This window comes from Callorhinus ursinus, unplaced genomic scaffold (genome assembly GCF_003265705.2).
Source record: "Callorhinus ursinus isolate GAN/ISIS: 27379988/994484 unplaced genomic scaffold, GSC_fseal_2.0 scaffold74, whole genome shotgun sequence".
NCBI lineage: Eukaryota > Metazoa > Chordata > Mammalia > Carnivora > Otariidae > Callorhinus > Callorhinus ursinus.
The window spans coordinates 2,902,604-2,926,141 of NW_027397136.1; the positions used below are offsets into that span (position 1 = coordinate 2,902,604).

At 40.9% G+C, this 23,538-nt stretch overlaps 1 protein-coding gene and 1 pseudogene across 12 annotated transcripts in view; one reads left to right on the plus strand and one right to left on the minus strand.

Annotated features, from left to right (window-relative positions):
* ERC1 (ELKS/RAB6-interacting/CAST family member 1) overlaps positions 1–21,542 on the minus strand; it is a 582,903-nt gene extending 561,361 nt beyond the window's left edge. For 8 of the 12 annotated variants that reach the window (XR_012376469.1, XR_012376467.1, XR_012376468.1 and 5 more), the window contains exon 1: positions 21,263–21,517. The gene's annotated coding sequence lies outside the window, so the exon portion shown is untranslated. Of the gene's footprint in view, positions 1–21,262 lie in introns of all 12 variants that reach the window. The other 4 variants (XM_073886915.1, XM_073886919.1, XM_073886917.1 and 1 more) reach the window with 2 other exon arrangements.
* A 1,857-nt stretch (positions 21,543–23,399) lies between these two features.
* LOC112808746 (U6 spliceosomal RNA) lies at positions 23,400–23,500 on the plus strand (annotated as a pseudogene).
* Positions 23,501–23,538: the final 38 nt, after the last annotated feature.

A 23,538-nucleotide genomic window follows, 5' to 3' on the forward strand; every position in this document is an offset into this window, starting at 1 on the left:
GGGGGTGGAATCCTCCCGGGACACTGTGGTCTCAGGACCCTCGGGGTCACAGAGAGACCGGGGGTGCTTGAGTGCACCAGAGCTCCCAGGTATCGGAGCGGGGAAGCCGGCTGCAGAGACGGAGCAGAGTTGCGGGCTCTCAGCTCGGGGTTGCCATAGACTGTGACCCGCGGCCCAGTCGGGGCACGGCTCCTCCAGCAGGGACCCAGCAGGCAGCAGATCCGGGGAGACTCCCCTTCCTTCCCGGGGAGGAGCGGTGCGGGAACGCACTGCAGGGATCTGCTGGGTTTGGAGACTCTGCGCGGGGTCGGGTGCCAGAGATAGCAACGCTCGGTCACAGGCCGGGTGAGCACGGGCTGCGGCCAGAGACCGGGGACACGGAAGTGACTGCTTTTCTCTGGGGGCACACTGAGGAGCGGGGCCCCGAGTTCTCGGCTCCTCCGGGTAGAGATTGGGAGGCCACCATTTCTGCCCTGGTCCTCCAAGGCTGTACGGAGAGCTTGCAGGGAACAAAAGCTCCTGAGAGCAAACCGGAGCAGCTTCCTTAGCCCGGACCAACAAGGGCGGGGCAATTCCGCCTCCGGCAAAGACATTTGGAAACCACAGCAACAGGCCCCTCCCCCAGAAGATCAGCACAAACAGCCAGCAAGCCAAGACCAAGTTGATCGATCAAGGAGAACGGGAGAACTCCAGCGCTAGGGGAATACTGCACATAGATTCATGGCTTTTTTTTTTTTTTTTTAACCATGATTCATTATTTCATCAAAGTTAATTTTTGTTGACTGTTTTTTTTATTTTTCTTTTTTCCTTTTTTTAACCAACATCTTATCAATCCCTTTTTAAAAAAAAAAAAACATTTTTCATTTTTCATTTTTAGAGTCATATTTTATCCCTTCATAGTAGTTACCCTTATTTTTGGCATATATATATAAGTTGTTCTCTCTTTAAAATTTTGAGGTACAGTTTCTTCTAACAGATCAAAATATACCCTAAATCACTAGTGTATGGCTTTGTTCTAGTCTCCTGCCTGATCACATTCTCTCCCTTTTTCCTTTTTTTTTTCTTTTCTTAAATCTTCTTTCTTTTTTCAAACAACTTATCTTACCAAGTCCTTTTATAAAACCTTTTATAATTTTCATCTTTACAGTCATCTTCCATCCCTTCATTGTATCAACCCTTATTTTGTACATATATGTCTTTCTTCCTTTAAAATTTTAGGAGGCACTTTTTTCTAACAGACCAAAATACGCCCAAAATCTAGTGTGTGGTACTGATCTATGCACTAGCCTGATCATATTTGATCATATTCTGCTATTTTTGTATTGTTTTGTTTTTGTTTTTATCTTTTTTTTTCTTTTTTCTCTTTCTTTTTTCTTTCTTTCCCTTTCTTTTCCCCTGGTTTCAGGTCTTTTCTGATTTGTATACAGTATATTTGCTGGGGACGTTGTAAACCTGTTAGCATTTCGTTCTCTCATTCATCTATTCTCCTCTGGACAAAATGACAAGACGAAAGAAATCACCTCAGCAAAAAGAACAAGAGGTACTACCATCAGCCAGGGACCTACTCAATACAGACATTAGTATGATGTCGGACCTAGAGTTCAGAATCATGACTTTAAAGATACTAGCTGGGCTTGAAAAAAGCGTGGAAGTTATTAGAGAAACCCTTTCTGGAGAAATAAAAGAACTAAAATCTAACCAAATCGAAATCAAAAAGGCTATTGATGAGGTGCAATCCAAAATGGGGGCACTAACTGCTAGGATAAATGAGGCAGAAGAGAGAATCAGCGATATAGAAGACCAAATGATGGAAAATAAAGAGGCTGAGAAAAAGAGAGAGAAACAACTACAGGATCACGAGGGCAGAATTCGAGAGATAAGTGATACGATAAGACGAAACAACATTAGAATAATTGGGATCCCAGAAGAAGAAGAAGAGAGAGAGAGGGGGGCAGAAGGTATATTGGAGCAAATTATAGCAGAAAACTTCCCTAATGTGAGGAAGGAAACAGGCATTAAAATCCAGGAGGCACAGAGAACCCCTCTCAAAATCGATAATAATAGGTCAACACCCCGACATCTAATAGTAAAACTTACGAGTCTCAGAGACAAAGAGAAAATCCTGAAAGCAGCTCGGGAGAAGAGATATGTAACCTACAATGGTAGAAACATTAGATTGGCAACAGACCTATCCACAGAGACGTGGCAGGCCAGAAAGGACTGGCAAGATATCTTCAGAGCACTAAACGAGAAAAATATGCAGCCAAGAATACTATATCCAGCTAGGCTATCACTGAAAATAGAAGGAGAGATAAAAAGCTTCCAGAACAAACAAAAACTAAAGGAATTTGCAAACACGAAACCAGCCCTCCAAGAAATATTGAGAGGGGTCCTCTAAGCAAAGAGAGAACCTAAAAGCAGCAAAGAGCAGAAACGAACACAGACAACAGACAGTTAACAGTCACCTTACAGGTAATACAATGGCACTAAATTCATACCTTTCAATAGTTACCCTGAATGTAAATGGGCTCAATGCCCCAATCAAAAGACACAGGCTATCAGATTGGATTAAAAAACAAGACCCATCAATATGCTGTCTGCAAGAGACTCATTTTAGACCCAAAGACACCCCCAGATTGAAAGTGAGGGGGTGGAAAACCATTTACCATGCTAATGGACACCAAAAGAAAGCTGGGGTGGCAATCCTTATATCAGACAAACTAGATTTTAAAACAAAGACTGTAATAAGAGATGAGGAAGGACACTATATCCTACTTAAAGGGTCTATCCAACAAGAAGATCTAACAATTGTAAATATCTATGCCCCGAACATGGGAGCAGCCAATTATATAAGGCAATTAATAACAAAAGCAAAGAAACACATTGACAACAATACAATAATAGTGGGGGACTTTAACACCCCCCTGACTGAAATGGACAGATCATCTAAGCAAAAGATCAACAAGGAAATAAAGACTTTAAATGACACACTGGACCAAATGGACTTCACAGACATATTCAGAACATTCCATCCCAAAGCAACGGAATACACATTCTTCTCTAGTGCCCATGGAACATTCTCCAGAATTGATCACATCCTAGGTCACAAATCAGGTCTCAATCGGTACCAAAAGATTGGGATCATTCCCTGCATATTTTCAGACCACAATGCTTTGAAACTAGAACTCAACCACAAGAGGAAAGTCGGAAAGAACTCAAATACATGGAGGCTAAAGAGCATCCTACTAAAGAATGAATGGGTCAACCAAGAAATTAAAGAAGAATTAAAAAAATTCATGGAAACCAATGAAAATGAAAACACAACTGTTCAAAATCTTTGGGATACAGCAAAGGCAGTCCTGAGAGGAAAGTATATAGCAATACAAGCCTTTCTCAAGAAACAAGAAAGGTCTCAAATACACAACCTAACCCTACACCTAAAGGAGCTGGAGAAAGAACAGCAAATAAAGCCTAAACCCAGCAGGAGAAGAGAAATAATAAAGATCAGAGCAGAAATCAATGAAATAGAAACCAAAAGAACAGTAGAACAGATCAACGAAACTAGGAGCTGGTTCTTTGAAAGAATTAACAAGATTGATAAACCCCTGGCCAGACTGATCAAAAAGAAAAGAGAAATGACCCAAATCAACAAAATCATGAATGAAAGAGGAGAGATCACAACCAACACCAAAGAAATACAAACAATTATAAGAACATATTATGAGCAACTCTATGCCAGCAAATTAGAGAACCTGGAAGAAATGGGTGCATTCCTAGAGATGTATCAACTACCAAAATTGAACCAGGAAGAAATAGAAAACCTGAACAGACCTATAACCACTAAGGAAATTGAAACAGTCATCAAAAATCTCCCAAGAAACAAAAGCCCAGGGCCAGATGGCTTCCCGGGGGAATTCTATCAGACATTTCAAGAAGAATTAATACCTATTCTCCTGAAACTGTTCCAAAAAATAGAAATGGAAGGGAAACTTCCAAACTCATTTTATGAGGCCAGCATTACCTTGATCCCAAAACCAGACAAAAACCCCATCAAAAAAGAGAATTACAGACCAATATCCTTGATGAACATGGATGCAAAAATTCTCACCAAAATACTAGCCAATAGGATCCAACAGTACATTAAAAGGATTATTCACCATGACCAAGTGGGATTTATTCCTGGGCTGCAAGGCTGGTTCAACATCCGCAAATCAATCAACGTGATACAATACATTAACAAAAGAAAGAACAAGAATCATATGATCCTCTCAATAGATGCAGAAAAAGCATTTGACAAAGTACAACATCCTTTCTTGATCAAAACTCTTCAGAGTATAGGGATAGAGGGTACATACCTCAATATCATAAAAGCCATCTATGAAAAACCTACAGCGAGTATCATTCTCAATGGGGAAAGGCTGAGAGCCTTTCCCCTAAGGTCAGGAACGCGGCAGGGATGTCCACTCTCACCACTGCTATTCAACATAGTATTAGAAGTCCTAGCCACAGCAATCAGACAACAAAAAGAAATCAAAGGCATCCAAATCGGCAAAGAGGAAGTCAAACTCTCACTCTTTGCAGATGATATGATACTGTACGTGGAAAACCCAAAAGACTCCACCCCAAAACTGCTAGAACTCATACAGGAATTCAGTAAAGTAGCAGGATATAAAATCAATGCACAGAAATCAGTGGCATTCCTATACACCAACAACAAGACAGAAGAGAGACAAATCAAGGAGTCTATCCCATTTACAATTGCACCCAAAACCATTAGATACCTAGGAATAAATCTAACCAAAGAGGCAAAGGATCTGTACTCAGAAAACTATAAAATACTCAGGAAAGAAATTGAAGAAGACACAAAGAAATGGAAAAACGTTCCATGCTCATGGATTGGGAGAATCAACATTGTGAAGATGTCAATGCTACCTAGAGCAATCTACACATTCAATGCAATCCCCATCAAAATACCATCCACTTTTTTCAAAGAAATGGAACAAATAATCCTAAAATTTGTATGGAACCAGAGGAGACCCCGAATAGCCAGAGGAATACTGAAAAAGAAAAGCAAAGCTGGCGGCATCACAATTCCGGACTTCCAGCTCTATTACAAAGCTGTCATCATCAAGACAGTATGGTACTGGCACAAAAACAGACGCATAGATCAATGGAACAGAATCGAGAGCCCAGAAATGGACCCTCAACTCTATGGTCAACTTATTTTTGACAAAGCAGGAAAGAATGTCCAATGGCAAAAAGACAGTCTCTTCAACAAATGGTGTTGGGAAAATTGGACAGCCACATGCAGAAGAATGAAACTGGACCATTTCCTTACACCACACACAAGAATAGACTCCAAATGGTTGAAAGACCTAAACGTGAGACAGGAGTCCATCCAAATCCTAAAGGAGAACACAGGTAGCAACCTTTTCGACCTTAGCCGCAGCAACTTCTTCCTAGAAACATCGCCAAAGGCACGGGAAGCCAGGGCAAAAATGAACTATTGGGATTTCATCAAGATAAAAAGCTTTTGCACAGCAAAAGAAACAGTCCACAAAACCAAAAGACAACCGACAGAATGGGAGAAAATATTTGCAAATGACATATCAGATAAAGGGCTAGTATCCAAAATCTATAAAGAACTTATCAAACTCAACACCCAAAGAACAAATAATCCAATCAAGAAATGGGCAGAAGACATGAACAGACATTTCTCCAAAGAAGACATCCAAATGGCCAACAGGCACATGAAAAAGTGCTCAACATCACTCGGCATCAGGGAAATCCAAATCAAAACCTCAATGAGATACCACCTCACACCCGTCAGAATGGCTAAAATTAACAAGTCAGGGAACGACAGATGTTGGCGGGGATGTGGAGAAAGGGGAACCCTCCTACACTGTTGGTGGGAATGCAAGCTGGTGCAACACCTCTGGAAAACAGTATGGAGGTTCCTCAAACAGTTGAAATTAGAGCTACCGTTCGATCCAGCAATTGCACTACTGGGTATTTACCACAAAGATACAAATGTAGGGACCCGAAGGGGTACATGTACCCCAATGTTTATAGCAGCAATGTCCACAATAGCCAAACTGTGGAAAGAGCCAAGATGCCCATCGACAGATGAATGGATAAAGAAGATGTGGTATATATACACAATGGAATATTATGCAGCCAGCAAAAGGAATGAGATCTTGCCATTTGCAACGACGTGGATGGAACTGGAGGGTGTTATGCTGAGTGAAATAAGTCAATCAGAGAAAGACATGTATCACATGACCTCACTGATATGAGGAATTCTTAATCTCAGGAAACAAACTGAGTGTTACTGGAGTGGTTGGGGGTGGGAGGGATGGGATGGCTGGGTGATAGACATTGGGGAGGGTATGTGCTACGGTGAGCGCTGTGACTTGTGCAAGACTGTTGAATCACAGATCTGTACTTCTGAAACAAATAACGCAACATATTTTAAGAAAAAAGGAAAAGAAGAAGATAACAGGAGAGGAAGAAAAGGGGAGTATGTCAGAGGGGGAGACGAACCATGAGAGATGATGGACTCTGAAAAACAAACTGAGGGTTCTAGAGGGTAGGGGGGTGGGGGGATGGGTTAGCCTGGTGATGGGTATTGAGGAGGGCACGTTTTGCATGGTGCACTGGGTGTTATGAACAAACAATGAATCATGGAACACTGCATCAAAAACTAATGATGTAATATATGGTGATTAACATAACAATAAAAAAATTAAAAATAAATAAATAAATAAATAAATAAATAAATAAAATCCCATTTAAAAAAGCCTGGGTGGCTCAGTCGGTTAAGCATCTGCCTCCAGCTCAGGTCATGATCCCAGGGTCCTGGGATTGAGCCCCACATTGGACTCCCTGCTCAGCGGGGGGCCTGCTTCTCTCCCTCTCCCTCTGCCTGCCATTCCCCCTATTTGTGTACTCTCTGTCAAATAAATAAATAAAATCTTTTTTAAAAATCCCCCTTATAGGGGCGCCTGGGTGGTTCAGTCGGTTAAGCATCTGCCTTTGGCTCAGGCCATGATCCTGGGGTCCTGGGATCGAGCCTCGAGTTGGGCTACTTGCTCAATTGCGAGTCTGCTTGTCCCTCTCCCTCTGCCCCTCCCCCCACACGCGCTCTCTCTCTCTCTCAAATAAATAAAAATTTTTAAAAATAAAATAAAATCCCATTTATAATACCATCATAAACCTAAGGTTAATCTACAAAAGATGTGTAAGAATACTGCACAGAAAACTATAAAACATTATCGAGACGTGAAAAACAAAAAATAAAAATACCATATTCAGTGATTCAAAGACTCCACATTATGAGGAAGTAATTCTACCCAAATTAATCTATAAATGCAATGTAATTTAAATCAGGATACCAATGTTTCTTTCCCTTTCTTTCTTTTTCACCAACATTTCTTAACTTGACAAACTGACTCTAAAATTTATATGGAAATACAGTAGACCAATACAATAACCAAAACATTTTTTTAAAAAACAGCTTAAGTCAAAACTTAACCATAACACTCATCCATTTTAAGTATCTAGTTTGATGAGTTTTAGTAAATTTATGCAGTTGTGCAACCATCACCACAATCCAGTTTTACATTTTCATCACCTCAGTAAGTTCCCTTACACACACTTGTAGCTAAATCTTCACTCTCACCCCTGGCCTCAGCAATACAGGCTTTTCTAGAAATTGCATGTAAATAAAATTATAAACTGGCAGTTTTTTCACTCAGCAAAACATTTTTTGAGGTTCATTTATTTTGTTAAGCTAGTAGTTTCTTTTTATTGCTCAGTAGTATTCCATTATATGAATATACTGTATTTTATCAACTTACCAGCTGATGGACATGTGGATGGCTTCCAGTTTTTACTACTATGAATAAGGCTGTTATGAATATGTGCACACAAGTGTTTGTGTGAATATATGTTTTCATTTCCCTTGGGTAGATACCTAAGAGTTGAATGGTTGAAGATACACAGTAAATGTATGTTCAACTTAAGAACCTACCAAACTATTTTCCAAAATACCTGTGACATTTAACATTCCCACCAACAATGCACAAAAATCCCAGTTTCTCTACATCCCTGCTACCACTTGGTACTTCAGTTTTTTTTATTTTAGGCATTCTAGTGGGTATGCACTAGTAACACACTGTAATTTTAATTTGCATTTCACTAATGACTAATGATAATCAGTATCTTTTTCAAGTGCTTACCATCAGTAGATTTTCACTGATGAAGTGTCTATACAAATCTTTTGCCCATTTTGGGGAGAGTTGTCTTACTATTTAGTTATAAGAGTTCTTTAGATATTCTGGATGCAAGTCCTTTATCAGATATAGCATTTGCAAATATTTTCTCCCATTCTATCGTTTGTCTTTTTTATTTTCTTAGTGGGTTCTTTTGAAAAGCAAAACTTTAATTTTGATAAAGGCCAATTTATCAGTATTTTTCTGAATCATGCTTTTGGTATTGTATCTGAGAAATCCTCTCCTAACCCAAGGTCTCAAAGATTTTCTCCTATGAGGTAAGGTTTGAGTTTCATTTTTTTTTTTTTTTTTGGCATGTTGATATTCAATTGTTGTAGTACTTTCTGTTAAAAAGATTATCCTTGGGGCACTGGGGTGGCTCAGTTGTTAAGGGTCTGCCTTCGGCTCTGGTCACAATCCTAGGGTCCTGGGATCGAGCCCTGCAACAGGCTCTCTGCTCAGCAGAAAGCTTGCTTCTCCCTCTCCCACTCCCCCTGCTTGTGTTCCCTTTCTCGCTGTGTCTCTCTCTGTCAAATAAATAAATAAAATCTTCAAAAAAAATTATCAGTTCCTCCACTGAATTACCTTGGGACCTTTATTGAAAATCAATTAATCATAAATGTGTGGGTTCATTTCTGGACTCTCTCTTCTGTTCCACTGTTGCATATGGCTATCCCTATGCTGATACCACACTGTCTTGATTACTGATCATGACAGTCACTAATAAACATTCAATGTGAAGAAGACACTCTTGGGGGTGCCTGACATGCAACTCTTGATCTCAGGGTCATGAGTTCAAGACTCTCATTTGGCCTAGAGTTTACTTGGGGAAAAAAAAGGAAGAAGACGACATTCTTGAAAAATAGAACAGGGTGGGAGCACTTACTCTACCAGATATTAAGACTTACTATAAAGCTACAGTAACTAAAACAGTCTAGCACTGGACCAAGATAGAAAAACCAATGGAACAGAATAGAGAGACAATCTATTACAGAGCAGTTTTTTTGTTTTGGTTTGGTTTGAATTTTATTTATTTATTTGAGAGAGAGAGCAAGAGAGATAACAAAAGCACACAAGCTGTGGGGGGAAGGGGGGGGTAAGAAGCCCAAGCAGACTCCACACTGAGCAGAGCTCGATCCCAGGACCCTGAGATCACGACCTAACATGAAACCAACAGTCCTACAGTCAGATGCTTAACTGACTGAGCAACCCAGGCGCCCCTACAAAGCAATTTTGAAAAGGAAAGAACTGTCAGTAAATGGTGCTGAGAAAATCAGCTAACCATACAGGAAAAAAATAAACCACAACTCCTACCTCACAGCATACACACAAAAAATCAATTACAGGCAGACCATAGTGCTATGTAAGAAAGGTATAACAAGGACACTTCCAGAAAATAGAAGAGAATAACTTCATGACCTTGGGGTAGGGAATGATTCCTAATGTAGACATAAAAAGCACCAACCATAAAGGAAAATATTAATTGGACTACACTAAAATTAAGAATCTTGTTCTTCAAGGGACACCTTGATGGTTCAGTCAATTAAGCGTCTGCCTTCAGCTCAGGTCGTGATCACGGGGTCCTGGGATTGAGCCCCATGTCAGGCTCCCTGCTCAGTGGGGAGTCTGCTTCCCCCTCTCCCTCTACCCCTCCCCCTAGCTTGTGCTCTCTCTCTCTCCCTCACTCCCTCAAATAAATAAAATCTTTTCTTTTTAAGATTTTATTTATTTATTTGACAGAGAGAGACACAGCAAGAGAGGGAACACAAGCATGGGGAGTGGGAGAAGGACACTCCCCGCGGAGCAGGGAGCCCGATGCGGGGCTTGATCCCAGGACTCTGGGATCATGACCGGAGCCGAAAGCAGACGCTTAACGACTGAGCCACCCAGGCACCCCATAAAATCTTTTTTTTTTTTTAAGATTTTTATTTACTTATTTGAGAGAGAGAATGAGATAGAGAGAGCATGAGACAGGGGAGGGTCAAAGGAAGAAGCAGACTCCCCGCTGAGCAGGGAGCCCGATGCGGGACTCGATCCTGGGACTCCAGGATCATGACCTGAGCCAAAGGCAGTCGCTTAACCAACTGAGCCACCCAGGCGCCATAAAATCTTTAATAAAAAAAAAAAAAGAAAGAATCTTGTTCTTCAAAAGACACCACTGAGAGCAAAATACCAAGTAACAGATTAGAGTAGAATATTTGCAACATAAATAACCAACAAAGGGCTCACACGCAAAATATATAACCCCTATAAATTAATCAGAACAGAAAAGACAAACAGAAAATTGAGCAAAATATTTGAATAAGCACTTCACAGTTTTCAAATGACCAAAAGACATAGTTATTGAACTTCACTAGTAATCAGTAAAATGCAAATTAAACCATGAGATATCACCATAAATCTACCAGATAGCTGAAATCAGTAACACTGACAATACCAAATACTGGCAAAGATATAGAACAAAAGGAATTCTCAAATATTGCTTTGGGGCATATAAGTTTGTAGAATTACACAGGAATATTGTTTGGCAATTATCTACTAAAATTCCACTTACGCATACTCTATGACCCAGACTTTCCACTCCAGGCTCTTACAGTCATCGGAAATATATGCACCATAAGACCTGTACAAGAATGGCCATGGTGGCATATTCATAATGACCCAAAACTGGAAACAACCTAAATATCCATCATTGATATATGGATAAATTGTGGTGTATTTTATACAATGGACTATATTTATCAATGAAAATGAACAAACTACAGCTATAGACAACAAATCTAAATCTCACAAAATGTTGAGTGAAAGCAACCAAGCATAAAATTATACAGTATGATCCCATGAATATAAAATTGAAAAACAGACAAAACTAAATATAGGTTTACATAAAGAAAAGCAAAAAATGACTCCCATAAAACTCAAGACAACAGTAACTTTTATGGGCGCCTGGGTGGCTCAGTTGGTTAAGCGACTGCCTTCGGCTCAGGTCATGATCCTGGAGTCCCGGGATCGAGCCCCACATTGGGATCCCTGCTCAGCGGGGAGTCTGCTTCTCCCTCTGACCCTCCCCCCTCTCATGCTCTCTATCTCATTCTCTTTCTCAAATAAATAAATAAAATCTTTAAAAAAAAAAAAACAGTAACTTTTATGTGACTAGGAAGAGGCAAAGAAAGTTTCTGGAATGTATAACCTAGATGTTGGTTATACAAGTGTTTGTTTCATAAGTTAAGCTATACATTTGTTTTATATACTCTCCTTTATGTGTGTTACATTCAAGAAGAGCTTCAAGGAGAAATTAATTCCTTTATTTAATAAACTATACTACTATAATAAAATTATGCTTAAGGTCCAAACTTAGTTCTTGAAATATTTTCACAATTTCAGAGATGTTTAACTGAAGTTCAGACAATTTTTTCCAGTTACCTAATTTCCATACAAAGGTCTTCCAAACAAAAAAGTAAAACAATAAAATAAGGGAAAATGTAAATAATAAATACATACAAAGGACTGTCTGATGAAAACCATTGTCTATTCATCACACAGCACACCATAATAAAGAAAATCAAAAGGAATACAAAGTTTAGTTTCATTCTTGGTCAACCACTAAAAATAAGAGTTCATATGGACTTTGGGTGATAATGATGTGTTGATCAAGGCTCAACTGTAATAAATGTACCGCTCTGGTGGGAGATGATAATGGAGAAAGCTCTGCATGTGTGGGGCAGGAGTGGGGATCTATGGGAAATCTCTGTACCTTCCACTCAATTTTGCTGTGCACCTAAAACTGCCCTAAAAAATAGTTTGTTTGTTTTTTTAATGAATTCAAGAGTTGCTACATCTACAAAGCACAGCTCGATCATGTGTCTCCTAATCAAAAATCTTCACTAGTTACCAACAGGGTAACTCAAAATGGGAAGGAAACTTAAAAATCACCTAGCAAACATTCATTCAATGCCTGGAATCTGACAGGGGATGCACTACCTCATAAAAACATTTACACCATCACTGAAGAGCAATGACTTTTATAAAATCAATAGGAACAATAAAATGGAAGGTGGAGGAATGAGAGAAATCAAGAATACTACACATATCTCTGGCTTGAGCAACTGGAAGTGTCATTTAATTAATTAAGGAACACCAGAGAAGAGCAGGAATAATACATTCAGTTTTGGAAATGCTGAGTTTAAGGGGCATCGAAATGGAAATACTGAGTAACAATGACCCTTACACTCAGCAAAGAGGTAAAACCTGAAGTCAGAAAAATGAATACTCAACATGTAGATGAAAAAATGAAACAGGAGATGAGATCACTCATAGAAATTCACACATTTAATGAATGGCTAGAGAAGGATTCAACAAAGGTGACAGAAAGCCCAAAAACCAGGAAGAAATACAGAAGCATGATCTAATACAGTGAAAGAAATGAGCTTTACAAAGTAAGGAGAAATCAGCTGGATCAAATGCTGCTGTGGTAGGCAATCTTGACAATGGCTCTGAATGATCTCTGCCTCCTAGTATTTATGTTTTTGTGGAACCCCCACCTCCTTGCATGTGTAGGACCTTAGAGATTCCATTCTAAAGAACAGAACAGAGCAAGTGAGAGAATGGCACTACCAAGAATAGGTTACAAAAAACTGGCTAATATCTCCGCTCCTCCTCCACAGAGCTCTCAATCTAGAAGCAAGTGCCATGTTGCAAGTACTCGTATGCAGAGATACAAATGATTTCTCCAGCAAACAACCAACAAGGACCTCAGGCCTGCCAACAGCCCTATGCTTGAGCTTGGAAACAGACCCTCCCCCAGTGGAGCTTTCGATGACTGCAGTCTTAGTCAACATTTGACTGCAGCCTTATGAGTGACCCTGAATCAGACATACCACATCCAGATGCCTGACCCACAGAAACCGTGAAACAACAAATGTTTGTTGTTTTAAGTTAAGTTGGGGGTAATCTGTTGCATAGCAATAGACAACTAGTAGAGCTAAAAGGTTAAATAAGAGGATAGAAAAGTAGCCACTGGCTTTAAATACATTAGTAACCCAGCAAAACAGTTTAGATGAAATTGTGAAGACAGAAACAATAGGGTGAGAAGAGAATCACAGGCAAAGAAATGGAGACATATGACAAATGTAGACAAGTCTTTCAAAAAGTGTGACTGTAAAGCAGACAGCAACTTAGAGAAAGTATGAAGTTGGGAGAAGAGTTTTTTGTGAAGATGAGAGGCATTTTAAAGCTTAAATAATGGGCACCTGGCTGGCTCAGTCTAAAGAACATGGGACTCTTGATCTCCAGGTCCTGAGTTCAAGCCCCATGTTGGGTGCAGAGATTATAGACATACGTTTTAAAAATAAATAAAGTTTAGGGCGCCTGGGTGGCTCAGTTGGTTAAGCGACTGCCTTTGGCTCAGGTCATGATCCTGGAGTCCCGGGATCGAGTCCCACATCGGGCTCCCTGCTCAGCGGGGAGTCTGCTTCTCCCTCTGACCCTCTTCCCTCTCGTGCTCTCTATCTCTCATTCTCTCTCTCAAATAAATAAATAAAATCTTTAAATAAATAAATAAATAAATAAATAAATAAATAAAGTTTAAGTGATGAGGAGTGCCTGGCTAGCTCAATCAGTAGTAAAGCCTATTTTAAATAAATAGATAGATAGATAGATAGATAGACAGACAGATAGATAGAAAGAAAGACAGGAGCTCCTGGGTGGCTCAGTCGTTAAGCGTCTGCCTTCAGCTCAGGTCATGATCCCAGGTTCTGGGATCGAGCCCCGCATCAGGCTCCCTGCTCCCAGCCCCACATCAGGCTCCCAGGAAGCCTGCTTCTTCCTCTCCCACTCCCCCTGCTTGTGTTCTCTCTCTCACTGTGTCTCTGTCACATAAATAAAATCTTTAAAAAAAAAAAAAAATGGCGCCTGAGTGGCTCAGTCGTTAAGCGTCTGCCTTCGGCTCAGGTCATGATCCCAGGGTCCTGGGATTGAGTCCCACATCAGGCTCCCTCCTCAGCGGGAGGCCTGCTCTCCCTCTCCCACTCCTGCTGCTTGTGTTCCTGCTCTCTCTGTCAAATAAATAAATAAAATCTTTAAAAAAATAAAAATAAAAAATAAATAAAAACAAATAAATGAATAAATAAATAATAAATAAGTAAAGTTTAAGTGATGATAAGCCAGCAGGGTGGAAAAATACTCTCAAGGAACTTTGTTCCATTATGAAGAAACTCTTCTGAAAGCTTTCACTGCCTCTCTGCCTTAACTGAAAACTGATTTTCCCATGACCCTCTTCCCAAGCAGCCCTTTCAAGTGGAGGCTATTAAGTCTCTCACACTCCACACCCAATGTTGGGAATTGAGACTGGTACCCTTCTTTCTTCCCATGCCACCTCCAGACCATGTAAAATCCTGAACCCCCATGTAAAATCTTTGTTACTCTGATTCCCATGCTTTTCAGCAACACAGTCTTCTACCTCTGCCTTTTCACTATCAGCTAATGACCACCTGGACATCCTCCACACTCAGTGAGGAGATGCTGGCAACTAGTTCACACTGCCACTGTCTTTTATACCACCGCTCCTGGGTTATTTCAATACATACATGGATGAGTCATCTAATACTAGTTCCTCAAACCCATCATCCTCAGTAAGCAACTCTATTCTCTGGGTATATCCATTCACAGCCAGTTGGGAATTCACTTAATTGTCTTACCATCCATTCATTCATCAAATATTTAGCAAGTATCTACTATTTGCTCAGTAGAGAACAAATGACAGTCCCTGTTCTCATAAAATATCTCATATTTTCCACAAAGACAGCATGAAAAGATCCAGGTTAAGTCTAGATACATTACAACTACTACATTTCCTTATCAGCTTAGAAACCATGTCAACTCTAGGAAACTGAAATTATTATCTGAAGTGACCTCATGAATCCACGCTATATCCCAGTGATCACTGTATCCCTTAACAAGGCTTCTAAAACTACCTTTTATTTTTTTTTAAGATTTTATTTATTTGAGAGAGAGTGCAGAGGGGTGGGGGATCTCAAGTGACTCAGCTGAGCTCAGAGCCCAATGCAGGGCTCCATCCCATGACCCCAAGATAATGACCTGAGTTGAAATCATGAGTTGGATGCTTAACCAACTGAGCCCCCCAGGCGCCCTCTAAAACTACCTTTTAAATAATGTATGCTAAAATACTGCCAGTTTAGTATCAGATTCATCAATCTATAAACATATTGCCGTGCTGCCCAATACACTAATCACTAGTTACAGTGGCAATTTAAATTAATTTTAACAAAATTAACAATTTTAATTATTTCTCAACAATTATACTAGCCACATTTGAAGTGTTCAGTAAGCACATGAGACTAGTAGCTACTGTATCAAATGGTATATAAAACACTTCTATCATCACAGAAAGTTCTATTGGACAGTGCCGGCCTAAAGTTCTTAGTATTCACTTCATTCCTCCCAGAAAAAATGTTAAAAAGACAGGTATCATTTTCCAGTCTCCTGAGAACTCCCTGGGGTTCCACAATATCCTAAAGGAATTCCACAAATCAGGTATCATTACCACCATCACCACACTGTATCATCACCATCAGGGTGTTGATTTTTATTGAGTACTTACTATATTCCAAGCACTTTATTAAAAGCTTTATGAGTTTCATTTCATTTATTCTTCACAACAATCATATGAAGTAGGACTATTTTTCCCATTTTATGGATGAGAAAATTAACATTATGGATGAGTTTTAGACAGTAAAGTAATTCACCCAAAGTTATACAGCTACAAAGTGACAGCAATCCATAGAGTTTAAGCAAATTAAAAATGTAATGATTTTGCCTTCTTTTTTTTTTTTTAAGATTTTATTAATTTGACAGTGAGAGAGACAGTGAGAGAGAGAACACCAGCAGTGGGGAGTGGGAGAAGGAGAAGCAGGCCCCCAGCTGAGCAAGGAGCCCGACGTGAGGCTCAATCCCAGGACCCTGGGATCATGACCTGAGCCAAAGGCAGACGCTTAAGGATTGAGCCACCCAGGCGCCCCATGATTTTGCCTTTTTAAGACAACACACTATTTAACATAAAGAAGGGGTGATACCAACAGCTCACACTAGCACTCAACATTCCAGCAGACCAAACTATTTTCAGATCACTCAATTTGCCCTACAGCTTTCTAGCCTTTGGGCTCTGCAAACCCTGTTCCCTCTACTTGCATCCTTTTCATTTAGCCAAATCCTACTTATCCTTAAGATCTCATCTCAGATTTTCCAACAGTCCAGTTTAGGAATCCATCCTATGAGCTGAAGCACAGCCGCCCACAAACCCCTATTAATTTTTCCTCTTCTCTCACTAGAATTAAACTCCTTAAGAATAAGGGACCCTGTCCATTATTCATCCTGGATTCCACCTGGCCTAGCCAAGGCCTTAGAACACAAAAGGTACTCAATAAATATATGATAAATGTAGGAATAATGAAAAGATACTTAAGTAATCAAATCATTTCACAAGCATGTACTCAACCAAATAAAATGTTATCTAAGTTGACTTTTACACAAATCTATGCTTTTACACTAAACGGTTTAATTGTCATTTAGTTGGTAAGCAAGTATTTCACAACATTTTTTCCCACATAATATACAAAAGAATACCTAACTTAAAAACTAAAGGTCAGAAAAGTAACTGCTAACGGATACAGGGCTTCTCTTGAGGGTGAAGAAAATGTTCTAAAATTGATTGTGGTGATACACACACCAAAAAAATTGAATTATACACTTTAAGTGAGTGAATTGTCTGGTATATGAATTATCTCTTGATAAAGCTGTTATAAAATAAAAACAAAAGGCCTGCAGGGAGCTAGACTTAATTTATGAAAACAAATACTAAGCCTGCAAAAAAAAAAAAAAAAAACCTAGAAGATAAAATAGGTTATATTTATGCAATTTTAAAATAACTAAACCATATTATTGCACAAAATTTTACTGGTTAGGAAAAACAAGAACCTGAAAACAGTGACTGCCTTCAGGAACATGATGGGACAGGAGACTTACTTTTCCCTATGTACTCTTGCATACCTTCTGATTTGGTATGTGTATTACCTATTTTTTAAATGAGTATAATAGTTATTAGTATATTAAAAAATAACAAAATAAGAAAAATGTCATGATCTGTCCTTAATATAGTATACACTCACAGATTGCCTATTTTGTTCTGAAAAGGATAAAAACTGAAATATGTTTTTGTTTGTTCAATTTTATTTATTTGACAGAGAGAGAGAGACAGCGAGAGAGGGAACACAAGCAGAGGGAGTGGGAGAGGGAGAAGCAGGCTTCCCGCAAAGCAGGGAGCCCGATGCGGGGCTCGATCCCAGGACCCTGGGATCATGACCTGAGCCGAAGGCAGTCGCTTAACCAACTGAGCCACCCAGGCGCCACTGAAATATATGTTTTTAAAAAATCAATCCAGGGAAGTAAAAAACTGACAAATTCTTGTATCTATTTCATCCCACACTAAAAAGCATTTACTCATATTTCTCTTATTAGACATTATAATCGTGCAAATTATCCCTTACCCAACACTCTGACACATCTTTAAACAATGACACACTTGATCATTCCCTCCTCCTCAAACTTCCTTTCCTTCACTGCTAGTACATCACACTCTCCTGGTTTTCCTAACCCAATGACCTTTTATTAATTTCCTTTGCCACGTTTCTCTTCATCTCCCCAAAAGGTATCTGGAAGGTAAGTTCCATGAAGGCAGGGATTTTTGTCAGTTTTGTTCACTACTGTATCCCCAATCGCTAAAAAAATACCCAGAACCACACTCAATAAATAACCATTGAATAGCTCTTTTCCTCCCCGGCTGCTTGAAGCCTCGCCGCCATCATGAACGACACAGTAACTATCCGGACCAGGATGTTCATGACTAACCGACTACTTCAGCGGAAACAGATGGTCATTGATGTTCTTCACCCTGGAAAGGCAACGGTACCTAAGACAGAAATTCGGGAAAAACTAGCCAAAATGTACAAGACCACACCAGATGTCATATTTGTGTTTGGATTCAGAACCCATTTTGGTGGTGGCAAGACAACCGGCTTTGGCATGATTTATGATTCCTTGGATTACGCAAAGAAAAATGAACTCAAACACAGACTTGCAAGACATGGCCTGTATGAGAAGAAAAAGACATCAAGAAAACAGCGAAAGGAATGCAAGAACAGAATGAAGAAAGTCAGGGGGACTGCAAAAGCCAACGTTGGTGCTGGCAAAAGGAAGTGAGCTGGAGATTGGACAACAGAAGGAGTAAAGATGCTGCAGTGGCTTTATCTGTGGTGGTTGTGCAGATTTTTCATGAGAGGATCAATAAACTAAGAATGTTAATAAAAAAAATAACCATTGAATGATTCAGTGCCCCCAAGGCTCAGATGCTGAAGAGCTATAAAAATAAATATTTTATATAACTTGTATGCTGTTTACTTCATTACATTATATTTATCTGAAAATTGATAATGAATGTACTAATTATTTAGTTAACCAAAATACTACATTCCCTGGTGTTCTTCCATTGATGTTTTGATATGGTATGTATCAAATGCACATTTAACAGCTCTTCTACTACTTCAAAAGCATAAACTTAGAGCAGAAGAGCAGTTGTTGCTATAAGAATCTTCACTTTTATCTTGCTTCCAGTACTAATGTTCAATTAACAGACTGACATACCTGACTTTAGTAATGGGTGGGGGTGGGAGGAGAGAGCTCAGTAAATTCAACAAGAACAACACAGTAATGACTAGCAAGTGACATTTCTTGAAAAATAAAATGTAGTATTTTTTTCTAGGCATAAGAAATTCTAAAGAGAGGGCGCCTGGATGGCTCAGTTGGTTAAGCGACTGCCTTCGGCTCAGGTCATGATCCTGGAGTCCCGGGATCGAGTCCCGTATCGGGCTCCCTGCTCAGCAGAGAGTCTGCTTCTCCTTCTGACCCTCTTCCCTCTCGTGCTCTCTCTCTCTCATTCTCTCTCTCTCAAATAAATAAATAAAATCTTAAAAAAAAAAAAAAGAAATTCTAAAGAGAAACAGACCACTTCTACCTTATACTTTCCCCCCAATCCCACGATTTCATTCCCACAAAGAATGCCACTGTCAGCCATGCAAATGTAATTTTAGCAATATACATAAAAAGTTTCACCTGATATCTTAGTTCACATTTGTACTCATTCATACCCAATTAAATCAATGTATAATTTAAAAGCCAAAACTAGATATATGATTTTAATTTTTCCTTCTAAGTAACTAATCCAAATCAAAAGTATTCATTTACCAACTACTAATTTGATCTATTTGAATACATTTAATTGAATCTTTTAGAATTACAAATTGGACACACCCTTTCTCTATAGCTATTGTATCATCTGTTGCCTGAAAGTATTTTCTAGAAGATAATAGTCTGCTCATTAATTAGGCATGTTAGAAAAGGCAATGATCTGCAACTACTGACACTCACATCTGTATATTTCTCTCTTGGGTTACAGGAAAGCATTTCTCTGGCTATGTTCCCAAATAAATTGAGTAAGCCTTGGGAAAGTCACTGCTTAAATTCCATTTCATGACGGTTTCTCTTCCTCCACAAATGAATTATTGAGAGTCATGCCTACTTCCATCCATTACATAATACATGTCCATCACAGGACCTGTTTTCTGAGCAAGAAACAGCTTAAATGACACTGATAGGTAAGGTCAGTGAATACTGACAGTAATCTAATAGGGAGCAGGAATCGAGAAGAGATTGATTTAATGTATAAAGTTGTGAAACACTGATGTGAAGAACACTGAACACTGTTTACTCTTAGTAACATTATCTCCCTATGAAGTGAGATACATGCCTCCAAAATGTTATTAAAGAGCATTTTAAAAGCACTTGACTCCAAGAACATTTCTCAGAAATTGAGGGACCTACCGAAAAAAACATTATTCCACTCCATTTTTAGTGTCTAATAACATCTGCAATTGAGAAATAAAAATAATCCCCAATAACTGTGTTGAACACAAAATGTCTAAATGTCAAGGTCTGTTGAAAAACGAGCTGTAAAAGACAGCTGTGCTTTAAAACATTTAAGCATTTTTCATATAATTAGCTCCAAGAGAACTGTTCAAATTATCCATCCAAAGCAGTCAACCACAACCACCTGCAACTATTACTCAGAAACGTGTCTTCCGAAGCAACTACCTGATTTTCAGGCCTTCTGACAACAGAATAAAGATTATAAGTCAGATGGTATAAAGAGATCTTTTAGGCACACAAAAAAGACTGGAAGATAACACCTTTAGGGAACTAGATGTAATGGGACCTATTCCCTTATGCTACTGCCAAAATGAAGTTGTCTTAATCGAAGATCTCACTCTTCCTGAAGGGTGTAAAACTTTAAACCCAGCCACCCTCACAATGTACCCACCTGCGCCAAAAGCAGAGGGATTTTCTTCCCTCCCGACTCACCCCGCGAGGAGGAAAAATAATAACCAAACCCCGAAGTAGAAATGTGAGACCTAGTGCAACAGCTTCTCCAACTGCCTCAAAGGCAACATCCACAGCTCATCTTCCTTTTGAAATACACCCTTCATCTATCTTACCATTTCACAGAAGAAAAAAAAAATCATCTTTCAACATTTTACATCGGTCGCCTAAACACACAGATCCACCCTGACCGCACCCCAACCTCCTCATAGCTCCCCAATTTCTCCATCTCGCCACTACCTCGCCCGCAACATCACGCCTCAAACCCTCCGCTCACCAAGCGCCCAGAACCCCTATCTCCCATCTCCCATCTCGGGCTCCCCACATCTACCGCCTCAGCTCCCGCCCAATCCTGGAGCTCGGTGGGGTGGAGCCCGCGGGGGGCTGGGGTGGGGTGGGGTGGGGTGGGGTGGGGTCCGCCCCTCCCCGGACTTTCCCATCCCCCCGGTGGGGAGAGGAGGGGGAGGGGGGTCCTGAAGCCTCACCTACAGCTCCGCCCCTCCCCGGGGGCGCGCTGCCCAGCCCTAGCCAGGGCCGTGAGGAAGAAGCAAGCTAAGAAAAGGCAAAAAAAGCCTCAGCGCCAGCGGCAGGCGGGAAGCTCTCGGTCCCGCCCGACTTCCGAGCTGCCGCCACGGCGGCCGTCTCACCCTCCTCAGGGCTGCTGCTGTTGCTGTTGCTGCTGCTGCCGCCCGGACGCCGCCACCGCCGCCGCCGCCACTACCGCCGCCACCGCCGCCGCCGCCACCACCACAGCCACAGTACTGCCCTAACGCCCGCCGACGTCACCGCGCCCCGCCCCCTGCGCGAGACACCTAGCCCCACCCCCGCCGGGGCCGCGAGACACCGCGAGCTCCGCCTACTCCCGGCCAGGCCACCTAGCCTTCCCGCACCCTCCTGAGAATGCGACTTGGCAGCCCGCAGGCCTCCGGCGCCTTCCAGAGGAAGGCGGGTCAGGGACTGGGAGTGGGGTGACTCAAGGTTCCCGCAGCGATTGCGCGCCCAAGCAGAGCAACGGGCGCGGGGTGTCCACAACGCCCACGCGCGGCCCCTGCGGCCACGGGAAGGGAGAGCCGGAGTCCGCTCCGGGAAGAGGCGGTAGGTGGGAGCAAGGCAAGGCGGCGTTTGTCTCCTTCTGCTTGCCGTAGGAAGTGGACCGGCCAGGCCCGAAGAGCGGAATTGTCGCTTTCCCAAACCTTAGAGTAGCCCCACCCCCTCTTTGGCGGGACCCGTTACACAAGCCCCAGCACCGCCACCGCTGTCTAGAGTAGGTCTAGAATCGGCATACATCCCGGGCTGCGCTTCCAAGGCCGCAGTGGGAACCCTTTGTCCGAGGGAAATTGGATTTTTCCCCCACCCTTAGCTTTTGCGAATGTGGCCGCGGGGCTGTCCACTCGACCTTAGGGAAAGAACTTAAGCGTCGCAGAAGACCCACGCCAGTGTACGTGGATTTTCTGTAGGAGCTCGGCGGGAGAGGAGAGCGTGGGCGGAATTTAAGGTGCACAGTCAGCTCCCGCGATGTGCCGGATGCGGTGCTACGCTGTCGTATTTGGTCCTCAGAACATGTTAGGCAAATGGTACCTTATTTCAGGAAATCCAATTTTCTTGTACTGAGTTGCAGTCGGTTTTTCTTTCGTCGGAGTCATGCAAAGAGGGCAGCTGCATCCATTAATTTACAAATGTAGGTAAACTATCCCTAACCAAGAAAGTAGGAGTGATATGAATATTTGCCCCAGTGTTTTAGGTTGAATCGAATCATTTAAAATGCCCTTAAAAGGGGTCGAGTCATCATTTTACCCCTACTTATTCTCCACTACAATTAACCAACTTACACTCCTTCATAATCCCACTAACATTTTCCCATCTCTCCTCAGTATTCACATTCATTCATTCATTCACCAAATTCTACTGTCACATCCTGCCCAGACTCTGTTACTTCCCAGATCACCACGCACTTGGATTATTGCAGTTCCCGGTCCTGCTGTACAGTCGCCCCCTTCAGTACATTCAACATATGCCTACCAATTGTTAGACTGTGCTGCCAAAGAAGATAGTATAGCTGCCAAATAAGCATCCTAAAATACTTCATTTTTTTAGACATCTGGCTTTTTACCCCAAAAAAAGCCATCCTTCTTCGACTGTTTTTCAAGATCTTTTTCATCTAACTGCTGATCTGCTCATCCTGTTACTCCCCAGCAGTGTGGGGAGGTAAAAAAAAAAAAAAAAAAAAAAAGTGGGAGTCATATCCTAGTTTCCATTCTGCTACTCTCTACTTGAATGACCTTGGGGAAATCACTTTATTTCTGGGTTTTACTTTTCTTAACTGTAAAATGGGGTGTGAACTCCATGTCTGAGATCCGCTATGTCGCTAAAATGTGTGGATCTGGAGAGTTACTATGTTAAGCAGTAAGTTATACATACAGAGGGTACTATCAATATCACAGACTGAGAATTGTGATAGTTTGGTTTTTTGTGTGTGTTTGGGGGGAGGGTTGTTTTTTGGTTTTTTGCCCTTCCACTGGTCGTTTTTTCTTATTTCCTACTCTGCCCCAGATGTTTTTGTTTGTTTTTTTAACTTACATTTAGTATTTTTTTATTAAAGCCGGTTGAGTGCACCCTTGGGCAGCACATATACTAAGCACATATACTAAAATTGGAATGATAGAAGATCAGCATAGCTCCTGTGCAAGGCTGACACACCAATTAATGAAGCATTCCATAATTTTAAAATAATGTAACATGGGTTGTCAACCATATTTCAATT